Source organism: Panicum virgatum, chromosome 6N (assembly GCF_016808335.1).
Source record: "Panicum virgatum strain AP13 chromosome 6N, P.virgatum_v5, whole genome shotgun sequence".
Taxonomy (NCBI): domain Eukaryota; kingdom Viridiplantae; phylum Streptophyta; class Magnoliopsida; order Poales; family Poaceae; genus Panicum; species Panicum virgatum.
The window spans coordinates 13,775,448-13,802,674 of record NC_053150.1 but is presented as its reverse complement, the minus strand read 5'-3'; the positions used below and the strand labels follow the sequence as shown (position 1 = coordinate 13,802,674).

At 45.0% G+C, this 27,227-nt stretch overlaps 1 pseudogene; it reads right to left on the bottom strand.

Moving 5' to 3' along the window:
* Positions 1-8,920: 8,920 nt before the first annotated feature.
* Positions 8,921-26,778, bottom strand: LOC120679147 (annotated as a pseudogene).
* Positions 26,779-27,227: the final 449 nt, after the last annotated feature.

Sequence of the window (27,227 nt, the reverse complement as noted above, 5' to 3'; positions counted from 1 at the left end):
CAATACCCAAAGACTAATCCAAGAGGAGAAAGCTTCGATCGCAAACTCCAAGCAGGAAGCCCAAGAAATGACTGAACAAATACTGGCAGAGTTTGCAGAGATAAGCACCTTGAGTCGACAGATAATATCAAGCGATGACAAGGATGACGAAGAAATCATTGCAAGAGCTGACGCTGTACGTGCTAAAACCATCCATGCCATAGAAGGATTCCTGAACTAGTAAAACCATTCCGAAAACATTTGATGTTGCCTGTTAAACCTGAAACTTGTACTCATTTAAAACACCTTAAGTCGATGGTTACACATCGGCTATCTTGCTTCTCATATGTATTTTTACTAGCCAACTCAACGTGTTGGCCTCTCATTCATTTTTTTTACCGGCCAACTCAACGTGTTGGCCTATCATTCATCAATTTTTTTTACCGGCCAACTCAACGAGTTGGCCTATCTCTTTCTTTTTTTTACCGGCCAACTCAACGTGTTGGCCTTTCTCGGTACAGCCAGATGGATCTCATCGGCTCTTGTTACTCGTTTTCCCACATGCTCGAGAAATACTTCTTGAGGTGTTGGCCATTGACAGCAACAGGAAACTTGATGCCATCCAATTCCTCGAGCATGTATGCATTCCCAAGCAAAACCTGATCAATCTTGTATGGCCCATGCCAAGTTAGAGACCACTTGCCATATTTTCTATCTTTGGTTCCCAATGGTAACACTGCCTCCCAAACTAAGTCTCCAACCTGGAATTCTTTCGGCCTGACCTTCTTGATATATGCACGAGCAACTTTAGCCTTATTTTACTTAATCTTCTCCAGCGACCAAAGTCTTAGCTCTGTAAGATCCTCCACATTATCGCTCATCAAGGCTGCATACTGTTCAGCCGATAAATCATTCTGAAACTCAACACGTCTCGATCCGACTGTAATCTCCCATGGTAACACAGCTTCTTGGCCGTAGACCAAATGGTATGGTGACGTCTTGATGGATCCGTGACACGAAATACGATATGCCCACAAAGCCTCTGACAACACCTCATGCCAGCGCCTAGGATATTCATCGATCTTCCCCTTGATCAGCTTGATCAGGCTCTGGTTGGATGCTTCAGCTTGTCCATTAGCCTAGGCATAATATGGAGATGATCTGATCAGCTTGAACCCCGTGTTATCGGCGAATTTCCTAAATTCCTCCAATATAAAGACCGAACCTCCATCGGTCGTAATGGTCTGAGGGATCCCAAACCTATGAACGATGTGCTCTTTGACGAAACTGATCACATCTTTTGATGCCACCGACCTCATGGGTACCGCCTCCACCCATTTTGTGAAATAATACGTGATAGCTAGCACCCATTGGTGACCCTTGCTAGATGGTGGGTTAATCTGGCCAATCATATCCATGGCCCAACTCCTGAATGGCCATGGCTTAATAATAGGATTCATTACTGATGCTGGCACTATCTGAATTTTGCCAAACCTTTGACATGCCTGACATCCCTTGTAATATTTGAAGCAATCTTCAAGCATAGTGGGCCAGTAATAACCCGATCGCCTAATCAGCCACTTCATCTTATGAGCCGATTGATGAGTACCGCAGGTTCCCAGACATTTAAGCAGTAGTCCTTCCAAAGTTCTGTAAAACATATCATCCCCTATCAGAACATACTTCATAGCCTTGAGTCTTATCCTCCTGGGTGCCCCCCGAGCCGAATCCTTCAAATATTTGAAGATATCGGCTCTCCAGTCTCCAGGTTCTAGAAACTGAACCTCTACATCGACCCCATTGGCTGTTTCCTTGTATCCAGAAGCCATCTGTGCCAAATCATTGGCTTCATTGTTCAGAGTCCTGCGTATCCAGTGGAAATTGATGTACCTGAATTGTGACATCAACTCACGGCATTGCATCCATATGGGAAAGAGAGCCTCGCTCTCACATCTATATTCTTCCGTGAGCTGAGAAATCACCAGCTTCGAATCTCCAAATATTTCCACCACTTCTACACCAGCTTCGAGGAGCAGTTCCATCCCTTTGCGAACGGCTTCATATTCCACCAAATTATTGGTACATGGGGCAATCATCCTGATGGAAAAAGAGTAAGTCACCCCTCGAGGCGACACCAACAGAATTCCCACACCACACCCATCATCACAAGCCGATCCGTCAAAAAACATAGCCCAAGCACGAATAAATAGTGTAGCAACATCAATGATTATCATGTCTGCAACAAGATCCGCCAGTGCCTGTCCTTTGACTGCTTTTGCAGGCTGATATCGAATATCGAACTTTGACAATGCAAACATCCATTTTCCAAGCCGGCCTTTCAGAACAGGAGCCGACAGCATGTGCTTTATGACATCTGATTTGCATATGATAATTGTTTCCGCTGAGAGCAAAATATGACGAAGCTTTGTACATGTAAAGAATAAGCAAAGGCAAAGCTTCTCAATTTCAGGATACCTGGTCTCGGCGTGTAACATGCGCCTGCTGAGGTAGAAAACCACCCTCTCCTGGCCGTCGTGCTTTTGGATTAACACCGAAGCAATGGAAGTGTCACCCACGGATAGGTACATATAGAACGGCCTATCTTGCTGAGGAGGAACCAACACTGGAGGCTTTGACAAATATTCTTTGATTTCATCAAAAGCTTGCTGCTATTCTGCCCCCCAGCAAAACTCATCATCGGACTTGATCTTCACTAAATCCATGAACGGTTCGATGCGCCCAGACAGATTAGAAATAAATCATCTGACAAAGTTAATTTTACCGATGAGCTTCTGCAATTCTTTCTTCGTAGTAGGTGGCTTCATCATCTTTACCACCTCTTGACTCTTCAGCCCGATCTCGATTCCCCGTTCATGCACCCGGAATCCCAAAAATTGACCGACCGATACGCTAAAAGCACATTTCTTTGGGTTCATTTTGAGCCCAAACTTCCGAGTCCGCTCCAGGACCTGACGCAAATCTTCCAAGTGTCCCCCAGCCGATGTGGACTTGACCACGACATCATCAATGTAGATATCTACCAAGTTGCCGATGAGATCATGGAAAATGTAATTCATGGCACGTTGATATGTTGGACCGACATTTTTCAATCCAAAGGTCATGACCAAGTTCTCGAACAACCGGACCGCGCCTGGTACTCGGAACGCGGACTTGTGTACATCATCTGGGGCCATAAAAATCTGGTTGTAGCCGGCATTGCCATCCATGAAATTCATCATCTTATGGCCAGCTGCTGCGTTGATCAATGTTTCTGCAACAGGCATCGGATACTCATCTTTTGGCGTTGCCCTGTTGAGGTCTCTGAAATCCACGCAGACTCGCCATCGGCCATCTTTCTTTTGTACAGGGACCACGCTGGAGATCCACTCCGCATACCGACATGGCCTGATGAATCCTGCATCCAACATCTTTTGAACCTCCTTCTTAACCTCCTCTAGGACTTCGGCCTTCATCTGCCGTGCTAGTTGCTGAAATGGCCGAAATCCTTTCTTGAGCGGGAGCCGATGCTCGACGATATTTCTATCTAGACCAGGCATCTCAGTATAATCCCATGTAAAACAGTCCCGGTACTCCTTCAACAGTGCTATCATTTGCTCACGCAAGATCGGGTCTAACTTTTTGCTGATAAATGTCGGTCGCGGCTTATCCCCGGGACCGATGTCGACTTCCTCCAAATCGTCAGCAGATGTATACCCGTACCCTAACTTGCCGCCGTCTGAAAGATCGACATCGATAGCAAACACAGGGAGATGACAAGAAAAAATTTCCGGCCAACCGCACGGGCTGGCCGTTCCCACATTTCCGTTATTATTCAGAACTGAATGCTCAGCAAAGCCATTGTTTGTACATAATGTAACAATTGAGACCCCAAGTACATATTACTCATTTTTTGGGGCCGGTTGCTGCGACCGGCCTCTCTAACCTTGCTGGATTCCGTAGCTTGCCAGGATGTGTCTACTCTGTGAGGCCAGTGGATAAGACCAGCCTCAGTCCATTTTTTGTCGCTTCGGTCCGATCGCAATCTTCCAGCGCGACCCCTGAGATCGGCTCTTGCCCCTCCGCATCCCAGGCGTTCATGTCCGCAAGCAAAACCTCGCTGGAATCATCTGCACGGACCACCTCCACTTCATCGCCATCCATTGGACCAAACACTGGTGCATCGTGGATGGAACGCAACAATTTGCGTGAATCCAATCCCTCCCAAGCAGCACTGTGTATGTACTCTTACTGTTGACGATGAAGAACGACATTGGAACAGTCTTGCGGCCAACTGTCAACTCGACATTTAGAACACCCTGTGCCTCTAATGGTTGACCGTTGAAATCATTGAGCATGACATTGGTCTTGATGAGATCAGCGGTAGAACGACCCAATCGGCGCAGCACTGAGTACGGCATCAGGTTGACTGCGGCGCCATTGTCGACCAACATCCTGTTCATAGGCTTGCCGTCAATGAAGCCCTTGAGATACAATCCCTTCAGGTGCTTGTAACTTTTCTCCTTGGGCTTCTCGAAGATGATCGGCTGTGGGCCGAGATCCAGCTGCACGATGGCCAATTCCTCCGGTTGGGGTGCCCGAAACTCCGACGGGAGCACGAACACCATGTTCACATCAGCCGATGGCTTATCATCGGCCCTTGGCTGCTTGGAGCGCCACTCCTTCCTTGGAGGGCGCCTCTCCTCCCTTCGCGGTCGCCTGACTTGCTCCGCGAGATCTGGACGTGCTTTCCTCAGCACATCGAGGTACTTTGCGCAAGCGCTGCACTCTGCGCTTCTGTGATCGGCTGAGCCCGTTAGGACACCATCATGGACGATGATACTTGTCTTCTTCTTCTGGTTCGAGATCATCCCTAGATGGCCGCCTCACACGGTCATCGTGACGTGTTCTGGGCCCTAAGCGCCGGAACACTGATGTCTCGCCTTGTTGGCGTCCCTGAGGCCTGCACTCCAAGCAATCATCTATAGTAGGCAATCGGCTCATGCCGGAATTCTAACAGTACCTGAAGAACGGGCAATGCCAGTGGTTGCGTGTAGCCTGGCGACTCCCCAGCGTCCTCCCTGTGCGGTGCTCGTACTCCTCCTCTTCCGATTCGTATCGGCGGCGCAGCTTGTACTGATACTGGTATTTTTCCAGAAGCCGATTAGAAGATGGGAGCTGATTGCGGATGTGACGCACTTGCTCTTCAGTCACATGTTGCTGTTCCAACTCGTGTTCATCCTGGGGCCGTTTGCCAGAAACGGCCTCTTTCTTCTGCTCGACACGGCGGCGGATGGGTCCCGCCATGTTGATCTGAAACGCCAAATTCTGGCCCTCAAATCCAAGATCCGATAACTCTACCACGTTAGCTTGTGGGAATGGTTGACTGTCCACTTTCATTGTGTGTTGGGCCAGAATTAATCGGCCTTGCTCGATAGCCGATTGGATTTGCCGATGCAGCTCCTTGCAGTCATTTGTGGCATGGGTGAACGAGTGGTGCCACTTGCAGTATAGCCTTCCCTGCAGCTCTTGTGCCATTGGCAGCTTGTGACTCTCTGGGAGCTTCAACTGTTTCTCTTTGAGCAGTAAGTCGAATATCTGCTCTGCCTTGGCCACGTCAAAGTCAAAGCCCTTCACAAGCCCCTTCTGTTTGACCCATTTGCACGGGACGAGGTTTGCCCCACGGGTCCACTCTGCTACAGCCACTTCTTGTTCCTCGCCAGAATCATCGGAATTACAAGCTTGGGCCATATTAACATGGCGCTTGAACTTTTCTTGGTACAGATCATGGTGGTAGTGTTCATATGCTGTAAGCTTCTGCACCATGTGTGCCAGCGAGGAAAATTCCAACTGAAAAGCCAGATCCTTGATCGGCTTAGCGAGTCCTAGAACAGCCAAATCAACTGCCTCCTTCTCTGTGATGCGCGATGAGTAGCATCGGTTCTTGACTTCTCTGAAGCACTATACATACTCTGAGACAGTTTCCCCTCGCTTCTGCTTGACTTGGGCGAGGTTAGCAATCCCGGCTTCGGCAGCCTCTGAATGATACTGGGTGTGGAACTGATCTTCCAACTGCCTCCAAGTCCGGATGGAATCTGGGGGCAATGATGTATACCATCCGAAGGCTGAACCCGTGAGAGACTGGGAGAAGAAACGGACCCTTAAAGGATCCGACACTGAGATCATCCCCAACTGCGTCAGGTATCGGCTCACGTGCTCAATAGAGCTAGCTCCTTCTGATCCGCTGAATTTGGTGAACTCCGGAAGCCGATACTTGGGTGGCAACGGGATCAAATCATAGTCACTTGGATACGGCTTGGAATAGCCGATCGCCTTTCTCTTGGGCAGGATGCCAAATTGGTGCCTTAGTATCGCACTGAACTGCTCCACACTAAGAACTCCTGGGGCCGAGGGTTTAGCACTCGGCCCGGTAGCGTACTTTGCCAGCCATGCCTGCTTCTCTGCGTCTGCTCCTGAAGCTGCTATACCCACCAGCTGCCCTGTGCGTGTTGCGCTGATGTTGTCAGGTATGTACACACATGTGTAGCCGTGCGGGATCTCTTTGGGCGGCTCGCTCAGGAACTGTCCTTCTCCAGGGTCACCGCCGATCTTGTAGACGACGTAGATCGGCAAACTCTGCTGCCTTGAGTGAGTATGATACTGGCGGCCTAGATTGCAATGCAGCTTCTCCCCTGTGGCTCCCCAGGATTGGTCCCGATGGGGAGTACTGGTTCTTGATCACCTCCTGGACAACGCAATGTGCCACGCGCTCAAGCTCGTTCACCAGGCTTTCTGAGTGCCGATGAAGCGCATGAGCCACCATATAGTTCATCTCCTGGCGTAGGGCCCTGGTGTGCTCCTCTGAAGGCACGGACAGATCAACATTGTCGAGAGCGCCCTCTGGTGAGAACCCCTTCCACCTGATGCCGTGGTTTCGGGCCCTCTCAAAAGAGCCGATGAGATCGGCTTCGAATTGAGCTTTGACCTCATCATATTTTAGCTTGTGTTCAGGAGTCAGCTCTTCATACGTGACATGTTTGGTGACCGGAGGAACTGGTGCTTGGTCCTGAGCTCCTGTCATCTCTGCGGTGGGCGTTGTTGTTGATGAAGGTCCCACCAGGCGTGCCAGAATGTGTTGTTGGTCGAAACCCACCGGCGAGTAGCGACAGGCAACATGAAGAGCCGGGAGGTCGCCGGGGCGCTGGCAGGCACTACTCCCTCGTCAATGGCCCGCAATTCCAGCACACACCGCGGCTTGTGAAGACGCAGGGCGTGCCACCTGACCTATACCCGATCAGGAAGGTGCGAACGTGCTTGCAACGACTTGCCTGCATACACAAACATGTGGAAACGTAAGTCCGAGCTGTGGTCGGCTCCCCAGGACGACTCTTGCATCGGCTTTAAAGAGCCGATCAAGTCCCGGTGTCAGATTGGATCTGCATCTATCCGGATATTGACAAACAAAGCAAACAAGTGTAAAGCTGCTTCAATTAAATCTAACTAATTTAATCCACGACAGTAAAAGCTTCACTGCTAGATCGGAACATCCTACACGTGATTGGGCCTAATGAATGTAATAAATAACTAAACCTTAACCAGAATAGAGGCCTAAGAACAAGCTAGAGCCGATTCCCGGATCAATTCCCTGTTAAGACTAAGGCAAAGCATCTAACACGTCACCGGATCATCCAATCCTTTTGCAAGGCCTAACCTAGCAGATATTACGCCAACTCTTAATAATAAGAGCAAACCATAACAGATTAGATCTATTAGATGGAAAAGAAGCAGGGTGTTGTCTCTGTGCAATTAATTCTACACAACAAGAATTAGCATAGGATTGAAACGTGACTGTACAGAAACAACATGATATTCGTAGATGATAAGCAATAAAGCACAATAGATCTACTAAAAGTCATGCTACGAACATCAGGATAACTAGCATTACTCGCCATCAAAAACACTTCAGTACGAGTAATACCAAGGTAAAAGGAAGAACAACACTGCCCTGATCGCAAGAAGCGATCAGGGCAGCATGGCGCTTACTTGGATGAAACCCTAAGATTAGGGATGGCGATGCGCCGAGAGTTGTTGTTTGCGAGACGTGATGACGTTCTCTTTTTCATGAATAACATAGGGTACATATTTATAGTCCGGAGACTTGGGAAACAATCTAATCCTATCTTGTCCTGATCGGACTCTATCTCTAATCTTAAACTAAATCTAAAGATACATGGCCCATGTGGCCCAAATGCTCACGCAGGAGCCGATTTACAAGCCTTCTTAATCTTCCGCTTTAAGCCCAACTTGCTTTCGGTATGGCGATAACACCATCTCTGATTAATTTTTTTTTGCCATTTGTTTTAGGTTTTTTTTTGAAATTTTGTCGTGTGTTATTTTTTGTCAAGTGTCATCTTAGAACACGGCATAGTGTTTGCTGTGTGTGCCCGAAAAAGGACCCACGGCAAACGTGCCTTTGCCGGCTCCTGTGTTTGTCATGTCCTCTTTGTCGTGTGCTACACATTACAAACTCTTTGCCGTGTATTTTTTGGCCTTTACCGTCTGCTTCTGGCACACGGCAAATGAGTGGAATTCCGTAGTGAGTGAGCCAGTAGTCAGAACACGTCTTTCATGATACTCCTTGTTACAAAATCCTGTGTCTGATTCCCTATTGTAGGGGAAGAACACAAATGCAGTAATCCAAGGAGTAGTTGGGTTCTCACAATTCCGGGAGTATCATTGATATATAGCCAAATGAGCTAAACCAGATGACGACCTCACCGGTCGTTAACTATTTCTTGCTCCGGCCAAGATACAGCATTGCTGGATCCCAAATCCAGTAGTCCGGTTATTGTGCACTTCAAGCTCATTTTTTAGGGTACATTTCAAACACACTACAAACACTCAAATTACATTTAAGGTACTCATTCCAAGCTCTTACACAAATCTAATCACAGAGGTACTTGATCACACCGGGGATGTGTACGCTGTAGAAATACTTGTCCCAATCGATCGATTTGGGATCGAAACCGAAGTCATATCCCCTGCTCTTGCCTTGCTGCTTGTTCGCCTTCATCAGCGCCGCCCTCTCAGCCCTCGGTGTTCGTGTCATCGAAGCTTCATAGTTGTCCAAGCAAGCAAATCCACTGAACCATCATCCCAGGCCACAATGGGCCAAAAAATAAAGGAGAACCACTATGCTTCAATCATTTTAATTATTACTTACCACCCTTTGAACAAGGCGTATGGCGCGTACAGCTCGGCCATATGCATGACATATCTGTACTTGCGGCTGAGGTCACCGTAGCGCCGCGAGAAGGCGCCGAGCATGGCGATGTTCCGCAGACGAAGGATCTGCTGATGATCAGGCGGCATGCATGGCGAATCAAAGAACATGCGATTATGAGTATGCTTTAATTATTTCATTTGGCAAAGCGTCATCATATTATGTGTATGATCAACTAAGCAGGTTCATGTGAGCAAGCAATGCATACTTGTGACAGAATCGCCAAGTTAAACCGGCGAATTAAGCATAATCGCCATCATTTGAATACATCAGTCGCATTAGCTTAATTAGACGTAACTTGACAGTCTGTTTCCAACCCACAGGCCGACCGAAACACACCAGTAGTCTCGCACGACGGCGAGCGCAGAACAGTACCAGCATGATATAATTTCACAAAAATAGTAAACAATGTTAAGGTATTTACAAAATGACTTTTTTCCAAATTAAAGTTCACATAATAAATGATAGCAGCAGAAGAGAGTCTAACCTATGGAAAATTTTCATTGGAAAACAAATGAAATAAAATAAAGCAATAACTACGACGGCGCGAGGACGTTACATCGAGCCCACCGATGTGGATCCCAGTTAGCTTCATCCTGCAGCATCTATCTGAAAATAATTTAACAACAAACCCTGAGTATACTAATACTCAGTAAGACTTATCCGTCTATGGATATACTTAGCCCATTATCTAGACATGCAAGGATTACTAGCTAGTAGTTTGTTTTGCAGAAATACAACTAAAAGTAGATCCTTAATTCCAAAATTTTAGCTCCAAATTATAACAATAAATTTGCTACACATCTATAATTTGCATATCTATAAGAATCAAGGTGGAAACATAATTGTGTAGATAACATCAACATTTATCATCTCATTTCGTTTCATTTCCTTACTACGATGTGACTCAAAGATCACGGTGCTCATGTCCGAGAGCGACTGATGGCGAATCGATCCGATTTAACCTTGCAAGGTGGACCTAACCAACACGGCACGCATAAGCCCCGTCGGACCACACACACCAACAATTCCCCTCCCCGCCTCGAACTACATGACCGCCCCACCATCATATGATCAGCCGAGCTCAAAGTGAGACCACCAAAAGTAAATACATGCATCCCCATTTCTCCGCGACTACTCGACTACCCCAGGAGGTGAGATGGAGTCATGTACTTTCGAAGCGAGGCAGTACTCGGCTTACTGGTTTCGACTACCTCCTACTCTCGGCATGCGGTTAGTACAGTTCAAACATGATCAGCAGGGCCAACAACGGTACGGTCCTCAATCGGCACAGACGGGGCTAAGACACCCAGGAACCCTGTCCTGCTGCCATACCTACATCTCATCATCATTCCTCATCCGGTCTCAAATTTCCATATATTCCATCTTGATTGCAATAATTTATATACTGAAATATAAAACATTCTGTATCTCGCGACTAACTTAGAATTACTCGACTTTTATCCTATAGCTCGCGAGTGACATGGAATTACTCGACTTCTACCGAGTCCTATTAAGCATAGCAGTGCCATCGACCTACGCATACTAGTATAAGACCCAAGGGAACCTAGGGATCATGCAACTAAGGTTTCAAACAATTCGTAAAACGTAATGCACAAGTAATACCAAGGGAACCTAGGGATCATGCAACTAAGGTTTCAAACAATTCGTAAAACGTAATGCACAAATAATAGATATATAATGTTTCATAATTTAAAATAGTAGGTTATGCACCGGGGCTTGCTTGTGGTAACATTAAACTAATGTTAATGGTAACAAGGCCTTGGGCCCTTTCAACTTTGGGCCGGGTCTTCGGTTGCACTAGCTGGTCCTTCTCTCTTCAGGATAAGTCCGCCAAACATCGTCTTGTGGTTCGGCTCCAACATCACGTGCTTCACGTCCATACGTTGTACATCTAGCGCATCTACATGAAATGCATATGAAATGCTGATTAATGCAATGCAAATGTTAGGGCGGCGACGCCATGATATGATGCATAAGTGATCATGATGCAAGGCAAACTGAACAGTTTAAGATCTACAAATACACACATAGCTTATGGACATGAAACCTTTACAGTGAATTACACATACAAAGATTAGGCTACTGCGTAAATTTCATGATTTGTGGACTAATACAACAGGGGATATGAGAAAGATAAAAGCTACAAGCTTAAACAAGTATTAGTCATGATTTTACAACACATTATAAAAATATTAACCAAACAACATGTTTAGTATCTTTCCTAAGTAATACATGTCAAAACAAAGCCAACCCAACTGGTTTTACATTTACAGCATGGCCCTAACTCTAGTTATGCATTTAACAAGCTATGAAAGCATTTCATCTAGCATAAATGAAAATGTATAGAAAAAATTGTCAAACAACACATTTCATGGTTCTATCATATAGAGCATGAAAATACGAAGCTAACAAATTTAGTTTTGCATTTTTCTGATTTTTCTACAATTTTCTACGCATTTTACAAGCTCTGCTGCTCAGTGAAGTTCCGACCCTGGGTCGGAAGTTCCGACCCATCGGAAGTTTTGAGTTTCTTCCGACAAGAGGTGCTCGGCCTACCCAAAATAAACTTGTAGGAAGTTCCGACAATGTGTCGGAAGTTCCGATAAACACGTTTTCAGCCAAAAATAGAAATTATTATTGCGGAAAAACTAACCAACAAAAATCAAAACCCCTTTAGATCTTAGTGAAGGGATGCATATAGAGACGATTGACCAAAGGAAATCACTTAGAACCTCCTAGAAAGATAGATCGGGCCGACACAAGTTGGAGTACCTTGAACGAGATTTCTCCCGCGCGAAGAACTTGAAATTCAAGGCTCCCCGGGGAGGAATACGTGGGGAAGATGGAGGGAGGGCACGGTGAGGGAGAGAGTGAGAGAGAGTGAACGTGAGGGAGAGGGAGTGAGATGAGAGAGATTGTTTCCAGTTTTAATGATTGTGGGGTCAACTAAGTCATACAAATTCAACCGGTCTGACCATTTACTCATACCGGTCGGTCCGGTCCGGCCCGGACTGACAGAAAATTTTTATCTAGTGGTTTATCGCGTAAGTTTAAAACTAATAGCTGTGATTAAATTTAATTATAGGTGATTAACACCTGAGATATTACAATACTGATGGTGACCTCGAGGGGAAGCCTGAACTTGACGGCCATGTACGCGCGGAACCTGGGGAGGGTTTGGAAGAAGCACATCCTGCTCAGCCGCACCGGCTCGCCGTTCTCCTCGAAGCGCGGCGGGTTGTGGAGGAAGTACCGGTGGCCGGAGTCCACGAGGACGGCGTAGGGCGCGGGGTTGCGCAGCGACGAGGTCACGTGGTAGATGCTCTGCGCCGCCTGGTCCTCCGAGTGCGCCGCGATTGCCACACCATCATAGCGCTCACCACCATGTCCCCAGGAACCAGTCAGATTTTGTTCTGATGATGATTCCCACACAAAGAAAACAGTTCTACAAGCATGGAACACGCCTGTGCTAGATTTGATTCAGTTTGATGCTTCATCAGTAGTTGTGAACTCACCACGTCCATTATCAAGTTGAGGTCGACTAAGAAGATTGACAGAGCCTGCTTGGCGGAACCAATGATGAAAGAGTCGATTGTCCTACAAAAGCCAAAAGTTTTTACTGTATGTATACTCATGTATATACTGACATGAAGAAATCAACAGAGGATTATTGACAACTGCATGGTGAATTGGTTGTTGTCTTTGGTCACCTGATCCCTTCCATCCATCCTGGCAGTGGCTCGTTCAAGATACTAGCTGTTGGTGATATGCCCAAGAGCCCATCATCACAATACGGTTTAAAGGCCCATGAGGATATTGATCCAAGAGGGATTATGGTTACTAATGGACCTATGAGATAGAAGCCCATTAGTACGCTCTATATATACGAGGGAGGGGCTAGGGGGGCGACAACCTGAGAGCTGCGCCACCTCCTAGCCGCCGCCCCTCCCTCTCTCTCTCGGCCGCCCCCCATGCCGTGCGTGCGGTGCTAGCACACCGACGCCCGGCGTTTCATCCCCGTACGTGTGGACTCCGTGGAGGCGCTGCTGCGACTGCTGCGCTAATCGGCTTCTGGGATCAAGTACGAGGAGCTCGGTTCGTGGGACGTGATCGACTACTTCCTCTACATCGACGCGCGACTTCTTCCGCTGCGCTGCGTGTCTAGTGGTAACGATCTATGATCTTCTACTCGCAAGTATCTTGGGTATATGCGGTAGTGATGCTAGCGTAGCCTACCCGTTTCCCTACAGTGGCACCAGAGCCATCTTGCGTAGTTTTTGGTCTGGATCATTTGCATATAGGTGATATGTTGTTGTAGTAGATTGGATCTATTACTTTTGCACGGTTTGATTAGATCAATCGGTCATAAGGGGTTAAAACTGGAGCGAGTTGATTGCGCGGCATGTGACAAAAGATTAATTTGTGTTCTTTCTCTGTTATGCATACGACATGTCCCTACCGGCTGGAATCACCATCGGGACTAACTGTGTGCATAAGTCAGCAGATTGGACCAACATATCGAGGTCATGTGTAGATGCAGTCTTCTCAAGTGCAAAGTTTGCACGGTCAATGTGATTGACCTAGTGAAAATTGAGGCATTATGAATGGCTCGGATTTGAGGTGATGCGATCACTCTGATGAGATTTTCATAGGGATTCCATAGATGTGATCTATGTAATTCCGTGAGGTTTTCAGGGCACTGCCCTGAGACCCGCGGGGGGCGGCTCCCCCCTCGACCCCCCGCCCGCTGACTGGCGTTGCTTTCTCGCTGTAGCGGCTTCCTAAGCACTACTTTAGTAGAACACATCGTACGCCTAACTTGTTTTTGCAGGGTGTGATGTGAATGGTATGGCCTCAATGTCATGTGATGATTTGTGCGGCCTGCGTGTCGCAAGTTAACACAACCGGGTTGAGGTTGCACCATTATTGTATAACGACCTGCGTGTCGACTTGTGATGTTTGAATCCTCATGTAATTATTTCACTAGCTATTAGATGTAGTAGCTTAGTATCTTTTCATGGAGGCTTCAATCATGATGGCGATGATGATCACCACAAGATAGGACGGATGGCAATGGAGGTCACCTTGGAGCCATGGCGATGGAGCCCATTGTGATGCAAGAGGCCATACTATTCACAATATAATATGATTATATGCATGTGATGTTTATTTTCCTGTCATACTATTCTTTCATGCTTTTACATATGGTGGATGCTTTAATCATGATAGAATAGTTTCCCTCAGAAAAGGTTGAGTTTTTTATGCCTTTTACCAATAGCTGCACCTATAAATTTTGATCGTTGTGTGGTAGGTTTACCAAAGTAGAGTACCCTCAGCTATCACTTTTGTATAGGGTGGATGTCGGACATTCACAAGCATAGTATTGGTTTACTCAGCAAAGCTATCAAAACAGTTTTGGGCTTTAAGGCATAGGGTTGGGGCCGGGGCATTGGATGCCACCCAACAAACAAGAGTCGCATAGAGATGTGATTAGTAATTTGTTACTTACCTGTATCACTACTTTTCTAGCTGTGATGCTAAAGCTCACTAGAATTTTAGTGATTATGGATCTTGAACCACTATATGTCATTAGAGGGAAGATGACTTTGATATAGTAGGTTGTCTTTTGTTAAATCAGTTAATGAAAGTCTTTACATAAACTTAGTGCTGAAATCTTGCTTTACTTTAATGTTGTAGATCATGTCTGCCAGTAACAATTCCGCTTTCAATTTGCGTTCTGTTCTTGAGAAAGAAAAGTTGAATGGAACAAACTTTATTGATTGGTACCGCAACCTGAGAATTGTTCTCAGACAAGAGAAAAAGGAGTATGTTCTTGAGCAGCCATATCCTGATGATCTCCCTACAATGCAACTGCTGCTAATCGCAGAGCTTATGAGAAGCACTGCAATGACTCACTTGATGTCAGCTGTCTGATGCTCGCCACCATGTTCCCTGATCTGTAGAAGCAGTATGAGCATGCGGATGCTCACACCATGATCGAGGGGCTGCGTGGGATGTTTCAGAACCAAGCCAGGACTGAGAGGTTCAATATCTCAAAGTCCTTATTTGCGTGCAAGCTGTCAGAAGGTAGCCCAGTCAGTCCTCATGTGATCAAAATGATTGGTTACATTGAGACTTTGGACAGACTTGGTTCTGAACCTCACCAAGACTTGGCTACTGATGTTATTCTCCAGTCGCTCCCGGCGAGCTATGAGCCTTTTATCATGAACTTTCAGATGAATGGCTTGGATAAAACATTGAGTGAGTTGCATGGGATGCTAAAGACAGCAGAGGAGAGCATTAAGAAGAATCCCAATCATGTGATGATGATTCAGAAGGGGAACAAATAAGGAAGCATTGGACGCCTCCTAATCCCAAAGGTAAAGGCAAGGAAAAGAGTTCTAGTGGTGAGTCCTCGGGCTCTAAGCTAAAGCCAGCACCTAAGGCCAAATCTGGCCCTACTTCTGAGGATGAATGCTTCCACTGTCATGAAAAGGGACATTGGTCTAGGAACTGCAAGAAGTACTTGGAAGAAAAGAAGAAGAAGAAGGGAAGTGAGACTTCCACTTCAGGTATAAATGTTATAGAAATTAATATTGCATTATCTTCCAGTGAATCATGGGTATTTGATACTGGATCGATGATTCACACTTGCAAATCGTTGCAGGGTATAAGTGAGACTAGAAGATTTGCAAGAGGTGAGTTGGACGTTCATGTCGGCAATGGCGCAAAGGTTGCGTTGTTGGCGGTCGGCACCTATCACTTGTCTCTACCCTCCGGATTAGTTTTGGAGTTAAATAATTGTTATTGCATTCCTGCTTTGAGCAAGAACATTATTTCTTCTTCATGTTTGGAAGAAGTTGGTGATTTTAAGATTGTAATAGAGAACAAACGTTGTTCTATCTTTTGCAATGGTATTTTTTATGCTCATTGTCCATTGGTGAATGGATTATATGTTCTTGATCTTGAGGATAAATCTGTCTGTAACATTAATACTAAGAGACTTAAACCAAATGATTTGAATCCCACTTTTATTTGTCATTGTCGCTTAGGTCATATAAATGAGAAGCGCATTGAACAACTCCATAAAGATGGATTGTTAAGATCATTTGATTTTGAATCATTTGAGACATGTGAGTCTTGTTTGCTTGGAAAGATGACCAAAGCGCCTTTCAATGGTCAGAGTGAGAGGGCGAGTGACTTGTTGGGATTTGTACATACCGATGTATGTGGACCAATGAGCTCAATAGCCAGAGGTGGTTTTCAGTACTTCATTACTTTCACTGATGACTTTAGTAGATATGGCTATATCTACTTAATGAGGCACAAGTCTGAATCGTTTAAAAAGTTCAAAGAATTTCATAATGAGGTACAAAATTAATTAGGCAAGACAATTAAATTTCTGCGATCTGATCGTGGAGGAGAATATTTGAGCCTTGAATTTGGTGATCATTTGAAGCAATATGGAATTATTCCGCAGCTAACTCCGCCTGGAACACCTCAATGGAATGGGGTATCCGAACGGAGGAACCGAACCTTGTTGGACATGGTTAGGTCCATGACGAGCCAAGCTGATCTTCCATTGTCATTTTGGGGTTATGCTCTTGAAACTGCTGCGTTCACACTGAATAGGGTTCCAAGTAAGTCTGTTGAGAAAACACCATATGAGATATGGACTGGGAAGCATCCCGGATTATCTTTTCTCAAAGTTTGGGGGTGTGAGGCTATGTCAAACGTTTGATGTCAGATAAGCTCACTCCAAAGTCAGACAAATGCTTCTTTGTGGGGTATCCTAGGGAAACCAAAGGATATTATTTTTACAATAAGGCGGAAGACAAAGTGTTTGTCGCTCGCAATGGTGTTTTCTTAGAAAAGGAGTTTCTCTCAAAAGAATTTAGTGGGAGCAAGGTGCAACTTGAAGAAATTCAGGAAACACCCGAAACTGTTTCAGCACCCACTGAAGATCCACGGGATGTGCAAGATGTTGCACAACCCGTAGTTGAGGCACTAGCCCCACGAAGGTCTATAAGGGCACGTGGCGCTACTGACAAGCTCAACCTCCTTATTACGGAGGAGCGCCACGTATTATTGATGGAAAATGATGAGCCCATGACCTACAAAGAAGTAATGATGGGACCCGACTCCGACCAATGGCTTGAAGCCATGGAATCCGAGTTAAAATCCATGCATGATAATCAAGTTTGGAACTTGGTCGATCAGATTGACAGTGTAAGACCTGTCGACTGTAAGTGGATTTTTAAGAAAAAAATTAGACATGGATGGAAATGTTCACATCTATAAGGCACGATTGGTGGCGAAAGGTTTCCGACAAATTCAAGGTGTTGACTATGAGGAAATCTTTTCGCCCGTCGCAATGCTAAAGTTTGTTCGGATTCTCCTAGCAATTGCCGCATATTATGACTATGAGATATGGCAAATGGATGTCAAAACCGCTTTTCTTAATGGACATCTAAGTGAGGATGTGTATATGACACAGCCTGAAGGTTTTGTCGATCCTAAAAATGCTGGGAAAATATGTAAGCTTCAGAGGTCCATCTATGGATTGAAGCAAGCATCTCGAAGTTGGAATATTCGTTTTGATGAAGTAGTCAAAGGGTTTGGTTTCATCAAGAATGAAAATGAGCCTTGTGTTTACAAAAAGGCTAGTGGGAGCGCACTTGTGTTTCTGGTCCTATATGTGGATGACATATTATTGATCGGAAATGATATTCCAATGCTTGAAGCCGTTAAAACCTCATTGAAAAGGAGTTTTTCGATGAAGGATTTAGGAGAGGCGGCTTACATTCTGGGTATTAGGATCTATAGAGATAGATCAAAAAGGCTAATTGGATTAAGCCAAGACACGTACATTGACAAGATATTGAATCGGTTCAATATGCAAGATTCCAAGAAAGGTTTCTTGCCAATGTCACATGGCATTGCTCTAAGCAATAGTCAGTGTGCTACGACACCTGATGAGCAAAAGAGGATGAGTACGATTCCTTATGCTTCAGCCATAGGGTCGATCATGTATGCTATGCTTTGCACGCGCCCAGATGTTTCCTTTGCTCTAAGTGTTACGAGCAGGTATCAGTCAGATTTCGGTGAAGCTCACTGGACAATTGTAAAGAGTATCCTTAAGTACTTGAGAAGAACTAAGGATATGTTCCTAATATTTGGAGGCGAAGATGAGCTCCTTGTAAAGGGTTACACCGATGCTAGTTTTCAAACAGACAAAGATGACTCCAAATCGCAATCCGGTTTTGTTTTCTGCCTCAATGGTGGGGCAGTGAGCTGGAAGAGTTCCAAGCAAGATACGGTAGCTGATTCGACGACAGAGGCCGAGTATATTGCAGCTTCCAAAGCTGCAAAAGAAGCTGTTTGGATCAGAAAGTTTGTTTCTGACTTGGGTGTTGTTCCTAGTGCGTCCAGTCCAGTGGACCTCTATTGTGATAATAGTGGTGCCGTTGCACTAGCAAAGGAGCCTAGAACAACTAAGAAGTCCAGACATATACTGCGGAAGTATCACCTCATCTGTAACTTTGTTGAGAGAGGTGATGTGAAGGTTTGCAAGGTGCACACGGATTCAAACGTTGCTGATCCGTTGACGAAGCCTCTCCCACAACCAAAGCATGAGGCGCACATGAGATCTATGGGTATTAGATACTTACATCAGTGATTCTAGTGTGCGTGGGAGATTTTTGTGTCATGAGTATGTTTATGTAATGATAAATAATTATTATTTGTTCCATAGATGATTATTTTTTACATTGATTATCAAGTATGTGATTTGTTCGTGAAACTCTTTGTTGACAATGATATGATTCTAAATTATCCCTAGTTTATGTCGTTGTGTGGGACAACAACGACGTTGAGACTAGCACATGCATTAATTGATGATCATGTTTCACGGATCATGGATATGGAGATATCGAATTAATGATGTGGACACATGTTGGTGAACATGATGTTGGATTGACCCACTCCAAAACAATGTTGGGATTGTTATTTTGTATGTGCCATCAGTTGTTCTTGAGTGTTATACCTACTGGATCCTTAGACCTGAGATCGCTATTGTTTCTCACTGTGTGTAGTGGTGCATCTTGGGGCTGCTAAACGCTACTCTGTGACTGGGTAGTTACAAAAGTAACTTACAGGTGTGTCATGAAACATGGAATGGGATGTGAGCGGATCAAGATGGAATTTGTCCCTCCTAGATAACGGGAGAGATATCTCTGGGCCCCTCGAGATAGTTGGATTTGAAAGTGCATGGGCATACCAAAGTGATTAAAGAGTTAATCATGATGACTAAAGATTAGTTATGAATAGAATCCACTATTAGATCGAGAGAATGGTCGAGCTATCACAAAGGTGGCATGCATCTCGCTTTGAGCTTGACTGGTATCGTGTGGCAAAGGGATCGGTGTATGAGTATATCTATGGTTCGGCCGATATGATCTTTATGTGTATTTGTGAGTCACTATGCCCTGCTAGGTGCCGCTATTGACTTGTGATTCGGAAATGATTTCCGATCACGACCACCTACACATGAAGTCACACACTTAAGGGGTTTGGAATGTTGGAAAGCTTGCCTGTATGATTGTCTCTAGTGCAAGTGGGAGATTGTTGGTGATATGCCCAAGAGCCCATCATCACAATACGGTTTAAAGACCCAAGAGGATATTGATCCAAGAGGGATTAGGATTACTAATGGACCTATGAGATAGAAGCCCATTAGTACGCCCTATATATACGAGGGAGGGGCTAGGGGGCGACAACCTGAGAGCTGCGCCACCTCCTAGCCGCCGCCCTTCCCTCTCTCTCGGCCGCCGCCCATGCCGTGCGTGCGGTGCTAGCACACCGATGTCCGGCGTTTCATCCCCGTACGTGTGGACTCCGTGGAGGCGCTGCTGCGACTGCTGCGCTGATCGGGTGCTGGGATCAAGTACGAGGAGCTCGGTTCGTGAAATGTGATTGACTACTTCCTCTACATCGACGCGCGACTTCTTCCGCTGCGCTGCGCGTCTAGTGGTAACGATCTATAATCTTCTACTCGCAAATATCTTGAGTATATGTGGTAGTGATGCTAGCGTAGGCTACCCATATCCCTATACTGCTTCAGTGTCAGCATCGATTTATGGAGAGTAAAACATCGACCGCATGCACGGTTCGACCAGCGTTGAATTCGATTGGTGGGACCCAAATAAATATATTAAAACAACTGCAAAGGCTGATGTCTGGTGGATGAGTGTAAGCAGAGAGCAGCGTACGTGTAAAAGAGAATATTTTAATCGGTTGGGTTCGAACTCTCGCCGGAGGTCGATTTCTAGCTCTGACACGCAGACACCGATGCTCAGAGCACCTCCAGTGTTGGGCTGGAAGCGAACTGCGGGACTTCCAAGCCAAACCATGTACACTAGAGACAGCGTACATGTCAGAATTGAAAGCGAACCATATATAGAAACCAAATTTTAGCAATTAAAATAATATTGGCAGCACATGGCCGTTGCGTGTATAGAGACAGCACGTGGAGCCCACAAAAAGGTCCACAAAACCAATGCCTACACTGCAGCTGTCGAACCATACTTAAATTCGCCGTCTCTGAACCATTCTGTTCGCTCATACACTGGAGATGCCCTCACTATGTGCATGGTTCGGTATTTTCGAACTACGGTTTGATTTGGAACAACACTGAGCTGCTCGATGCTCGGTCTGATGATGACAGTTGGGAGATCGCCTCGTAGGTGCCCCAGCAGCATCTCCCCCATTGCCTTGGTGAAAACATAGGTGTTTGGCCACCCGAACTCTCTTGCTCTTCAATTAAATATGCACATAGTTATGCAAAAAAAAATGTTAGCCTTGTGATATTGCGGGTAGCAGAGGAATACATGGAAAAACGGGCGGCGCCCCTGCACGGGACGACCCGGCCTGCCAATGCATAGCCCACTTTTAATTGGACTGGCACAGCCCGGCGGGCCATCCTGTGCTAGCCCAAAGGACGTAGCTGGAATCATCCTAGGCCCGATGGTCTAGCCCATGCTGTGGAGTGCCGTCCGGTCGGCCCGGCTAGCATGACATGCCTATGCCAGCCCATTCAGCCTCCCACAACCACGGCCCACGTGGCACGAGCAGGATTTACGTTACCGACCGGTCCGGCCAAACCGGCGGGGTCCGGTACTGGTATACCGGACCGATTTGGCCGAAAACCGGTCCAAACCGGTCGAAGTCAAATTTGAATTTAAAATCCTCTGTGCAAACGGTTCGTACCGGTATACCGGCCGGTTTGACCGGTTTACCGGTCGGTTTGACTGGTAACCCGTCAAATTAATTTTTTTTTCTTTTTTGTTTAAATTCAAATGACCGCAAAGTATACTAAATGAATGTTTGTATAACATGTTTTAGCCTAAATGAACCTTCTAACCCTTTTTTGTACTACTTTTACATTGTATTTGTATACTTTTGTATGCACGTTTTTTTGTTTAACTTCAAATCCCCGCAAACTATACTAAATGAACGATTTTTTTAGAAAATTTGACACCATTAGATTCGTCGCACCTTGAAGTATTTTTAGGAATTTTTTTAGGAATTTTTCATTTTTTTGAATTCAAATTTGAATTTTGAATTTAGACCGATTTGATACCGGTCCAAACCAGAACCGGCCCGGACCGGTTCCCAACGTTTTTGTGAACCCTGGGCACGAGTAGCATCCCAATCGCATATACATTTTACCCACACCACATGCTGCACACCATTACCACCCACCTGCGCCGCACCTTCGCAGGTTATGTTGCCATGGAGGAGAGGCTCAAGGCCGGCACAAGATAGAATAGCAAATGTTATAAATTACACGTGTGACTAGCAGTCAAATTATCACATAAAGTAGAATAAATTTTTTAATGCTATTTCGCATTGAAAAGAATGTTCAAACAATCTTTAATATTTGTTGCGAACTGATATATTGAGCAAAAATGGCTTCTTACTTTCAGACCAATTAGTGAGAAAATAGGCCACAATACCTTATGCGACCAATCCACACAAGGTAACACATGTTAACCCTAACACGGACACTGCTCGAGGTCACGCTGGTGACCCCGAGCGGAGACGTTGCATGAAGCAGGATCTCGTATTTTGGGCCTAAAATCGACCCAACAAATCGACCCACATGTGTGATCTAGTCGGATTTTTTATTCTGGAAGAATTTTTTTTGTTGCTCAAACAATTGTTATGGTTCTAGCAATAAAAAATATTATTCTTGCAATAAAAATAATTATTCGCATCGTATGACATGTGTGACTTCTAACTTTTGCACTAACGCCACTCAACAGAATTGCCTTCTGTCACGTGCAGGGATGGCAATGGGGACCCGCAACCCGATAACCCGCGGGTAAAAACCCTATTAGGGTACGGGTATGGGCTTTTTTTTGCCCCATGGGTCTGCTAATGGGTATTTTCTTCACCCATCGGGTGAAGTGGGTACGTATACGTTCTTTCATACCTCAGACCCGTTACTCGATGGGGCGCCTGTTTTTACTATGACATGTGAGCCTACCTTCCAAACCGGGCTATATAAGCACCCAAACCCTAACCTAATCCCCACCAGCCCACACTGTTCCAAACCCCCCATGGCCCCACCCCATCCAGCCGCCACCAGAGTCCACACTCCCCACCCCATCCAGCTTCCAGCCGCGGCCAGGGGCAGTCTGCACTGCAGGAGTGCAAGTCACCCGTCGCGTCGCCCCTCGCGGCTCTTGGCTGCTGCCCCTTGCCTGCGGCCTGCCTCTCCGACTCTGACGTCTCGTTCTTCCCTGCCACCCTTAATGGCATCGTCTGTTGGAGCCGACAGCTCGAGCCCGCCACCGAAGAAAGAAGGCGTGCAATTGATAATTTGATATGCTCATCGATTAGTTTCTTACGTGGGGATGGGTCACCCGATGGGTACCTGTTACTCGACGGGTGGTAGGTATGGGTGAAATTGATGCCCGAGATGGGTAGCGGGGTGGGTAGCGGGGAAATTTAACCCAGGTGGGGATGGGTACGTTCCCCTGCCCCCCCCACCGGGTTTCTCACCCGCTGCCATCTCTGGTCACGCGTGGGGGTCTACATGTGAATTCGGCTCGTTATTGGTTCTGATTAGGGATGTAAGTTTGATAATATTTGGGTCATTGGTCGACCCAAATAGTTAATAAAATGAACTAGAGTGACATTATACGTAAATGTAATTCGGAAGGGAAAAAGAACTAGAGTAATATACCATCATAATTAATTAGCTGATTTAAAAAATATCATTGGATAACCACTTGCATCCTTAGTTCTGATCATGCTTTCGGTTGTTAGATGACTGCTTCGGCCCGTAAGAATTGCAATATGACCCAATGATTGCATTGAACTGTAGAGAGTGCAGAACTTGTTCGGCCCATGTACAGTTCATTTCTTTTGTTTTTCTTTTTCCTTCTCTTTTATTTATTATTAAGTTTCTATTTTCTTTCTTCCAATTTTCTTTTATGTTTTTATTTTTCTTTCTCTTCCTCTTTTCCTTTTTACTCCCCTTCTCTTTTTCCTTTTTCTGTTAATTTTCTAATTATATTCTATTTTCTTGCATTTTTATTATCTTTTTCATATCTTTGTTCATACCTATTTTTCTTTCCCTTTTCTTTTATTTTATTCTCAATTTATCTTCAGTTTCACTGATAATAAGTCTTCTTTTCTTATTTTGTTTGTTTCTAATACTATATATTGTTTCTTGTTAAGTATTTAATTGATCTATGTTTTATGATTTGTAGTATTTGTCAACATCTTATTATTTTTTAATTTGGTTTTAACATATATGTACTCTATTATATTATTTCAAAGTGAAAAATCATTAGTTAGAATATTAACTTATTTTTTTTAGACTAACTTGTTCGGTGATTTCGACTCATTTGTTCACAATATTCATAGGATCAAATGTTCACTATGTTTAATGTTTTGTTCGTTGTACATTATTATTTATTCAGTATATTTAAATTTTTAATTATAAAATAATTATTTGTTTGTGTTGTTAATTTTTTGTTCCCAAGATCCAAAAGTAATATTTAGTATTAAAAATATTTAAAAATATCATGAAAAAAATGGGGAAGTGTGGTCTTGTTTTGAAGATTTTATCGTAAGAATGACAATTGTGCAAGTTAAATTTAATTTGGATGCTCAGTTTGATAGTTAATACTTTTTTAAATTTCGGTTTAATTTGGACTTCACGCTCCGGCGTTGCTTCTGCTCGTGGCCTGCTATGTTCGGCCGTGGCACCCATTTGGCCCGGGTATGTTCGTCCATCTATAAACAAAAATGCATAGCAGGTGGATAAAAATATAACGGGCCCATTCTGACCTCTTGAGGCCGAGCTCCTTCATGGTTCTCTTCTCCACCCTTTCTGAAGAACAATTGGCTTTCACCTCTTTCCTGGCCTCTTTTATCAGATTTAATTCGGACTCGATATCCAGGTGTGCGCCTTCCCTGAGGGTTTCACCCAGCAGGAACGGCTTCTCTGGTAGTATCCCTTCTTGTTCACCGGCTACATAAGCTGCTAATGGCACGTAATAAAACGTTATATGGATTCAAAGCGACAGAGCACCACAATGATGCATATGCATGGAACAGTGGATTGTTGCTTCCTACCAGTTGAAACATGTAGCAGCATCTTGAGTTTATTGCACCTCTTTGTGAATTCGCATATGTGCTTGGCTCCCATGACATTTGTGTCGAAAGTCACATCGTATCTGCGCAGCCACCAATCATTGATCAAATACTTCCACAATATGCAATCTCAAAGAATTTGATTGAGTACAGAAAAGTCCTCAGACCTTTCATAGAAATTTGTAGTTGCAGCTCCATTCACAATTATATCGATTTCTTTTGATAATTCTGTTAGTTTGGCATTGTCCAACCCCAAGTTCTTATACACGATGTCTCCTGCCAAAGGACAGACTTTTTCTTGGATGAAATCATCAAACTTATCGCCATGCTTTTGTTTCAAAACTTGAAAGATCTCCCTCCCTGTCACCTACAAATGCAATGACGAGACAGAGTTCATATGGAAAGACTACCATAAGAGTGATAATGCTAGGGAGGTGTAAGCAGTTCCATTTATGGTACTTCAAATCTTCTTAATCTATGTGCATCTACCGCTAGTTTTTTTCAGAAGAAGATATGTTTCATATTGAATGCAGCTAATCCATCAGGGCACATTATATTCTAAAAAAAATTCTAAATTCAACTAGCCTGCAGAGTTTGCACCATGTGAGATTGTTCATCGTATTTTGTTCATTGAGATTTTCAGCATTTGTTGTACTGCTTAGCTCATTTATTTCGTGTAGATCTATGACGCTCTCTTATTTTCAAATCCGTGCTAGTAGGCTCTATTTACTCAAATGCTTTTTTAGTCAGTGACTGCGATTTCGTCCACTGGTTACTGCTTTCTTCGACAAAAGGGATCTCTGCAGCTTCTGCTACAGCCTTACAGGTTTGCTCAACAAACGCATCTCATGATTGACGGAGTATCTTATTATTATTATCATTATTATGTAGTGATTGAGGTCACTACTCATCACAGCCACACTATTACTTCTGCTGATGGAAGACAGGCCATATATAAAGGCAGAACGGGAAGGAATTTTTTGCTGAATTGCCAGGCATAGCTGCATAACAAATGGCTTGAGATTGAAAGAACATGCCTCCTTTGGAGAATATGTTCGTTAAGTCGTACAACCAATTAGTGTTTGGACAAAAAGTGTTTTCGCCATCCAATTTTGAGGACTCACAGAAATACCTCAGAAAGTACCATAGTTAATCTCTTCTACACACAATAATATATTGAACTACTCCTTTCTTATGCTACCACCTCCTTTCCAAATTCCCATTGATCTTGCGTGAGCAAGACTTGGGTAGTGCATGCATGTGGCATGCCATTTTTTTTAAAAAAATTTAAGATATGCACGAGCACAATTGTGGAGAGAGGACGGCAAATTTGCATTTGTTCCAAAATTTCATACACAGAATTTCCTATGTCCTTGCAGGGAGAAATATCAATGATTTCCCAAAACACATTTGCATCATCAGAAAGCAAAGTCAGACGTATAAAACATGAAAAAGTGCGATGGAAGGAAGGATGAAAGTATCTATCGGCACCTCAGTCGCAACCCTGTGCTTTGCGGACTCAATATCAGCGGCTCGAATTAGGAGGAAGAGCTTCTTGACGTCTGGCTGAACCCTCAGTATCTTCTCCACGAGCACTGCACGAACACAAATTATTAGTTACTCATTGTGGAGATGCGTTGCACAACCTTAAAGACTAAAAAGTAGTGGTACCAGCAGCGGATGATGAGTTTGTTCATGGAGACGTATGTACCTTTCCCTAGGAAACCAGTTGAACCAGTGATCAGGATGCTCTTGCCCCTGAAGTACCCAACAACAGCATCGGCATCCAGTTCACCAATCATCGTCGACTGTGTGAGTGTGCTCTGTGTGCGTAGCTCTACGAGTTTCTGGATATTTTGTTAGGTTGATCTCCTTCCTAATAGGCCCAACGGCCTATTAGGCCTTTAAACCGCGTCCTGATCGGGGGCGTCCAACCCTTAATGGTTGGTGGGCCCCCGTTGCACTGCGCTATAAAGAAAGGTGGGGGCCGGCGGCACACGGTACGAGGTTCACCGGTGCGCCGCCAAACCCACCGAAAACCCTAGCCCGATCTGAGGGTGCGCAGGAGCAACGGGAAGCCGCCGCCTGCTCTACTGGCATTTCCTCTGCTGCAGCCGACTCCTTCCCGCCGTCGCCGCCACCGTCCTCGACACCGTCACCCCTGCATCGACCTTACTGCGTCACTCGTCGCCGCCTTTGAGCGGATCTCCATCAGCGAACAAGGGATGGCCGGCCCAAGCTCCTCTGGTGGCACCGAAGGTTTCTCTACTCTCTT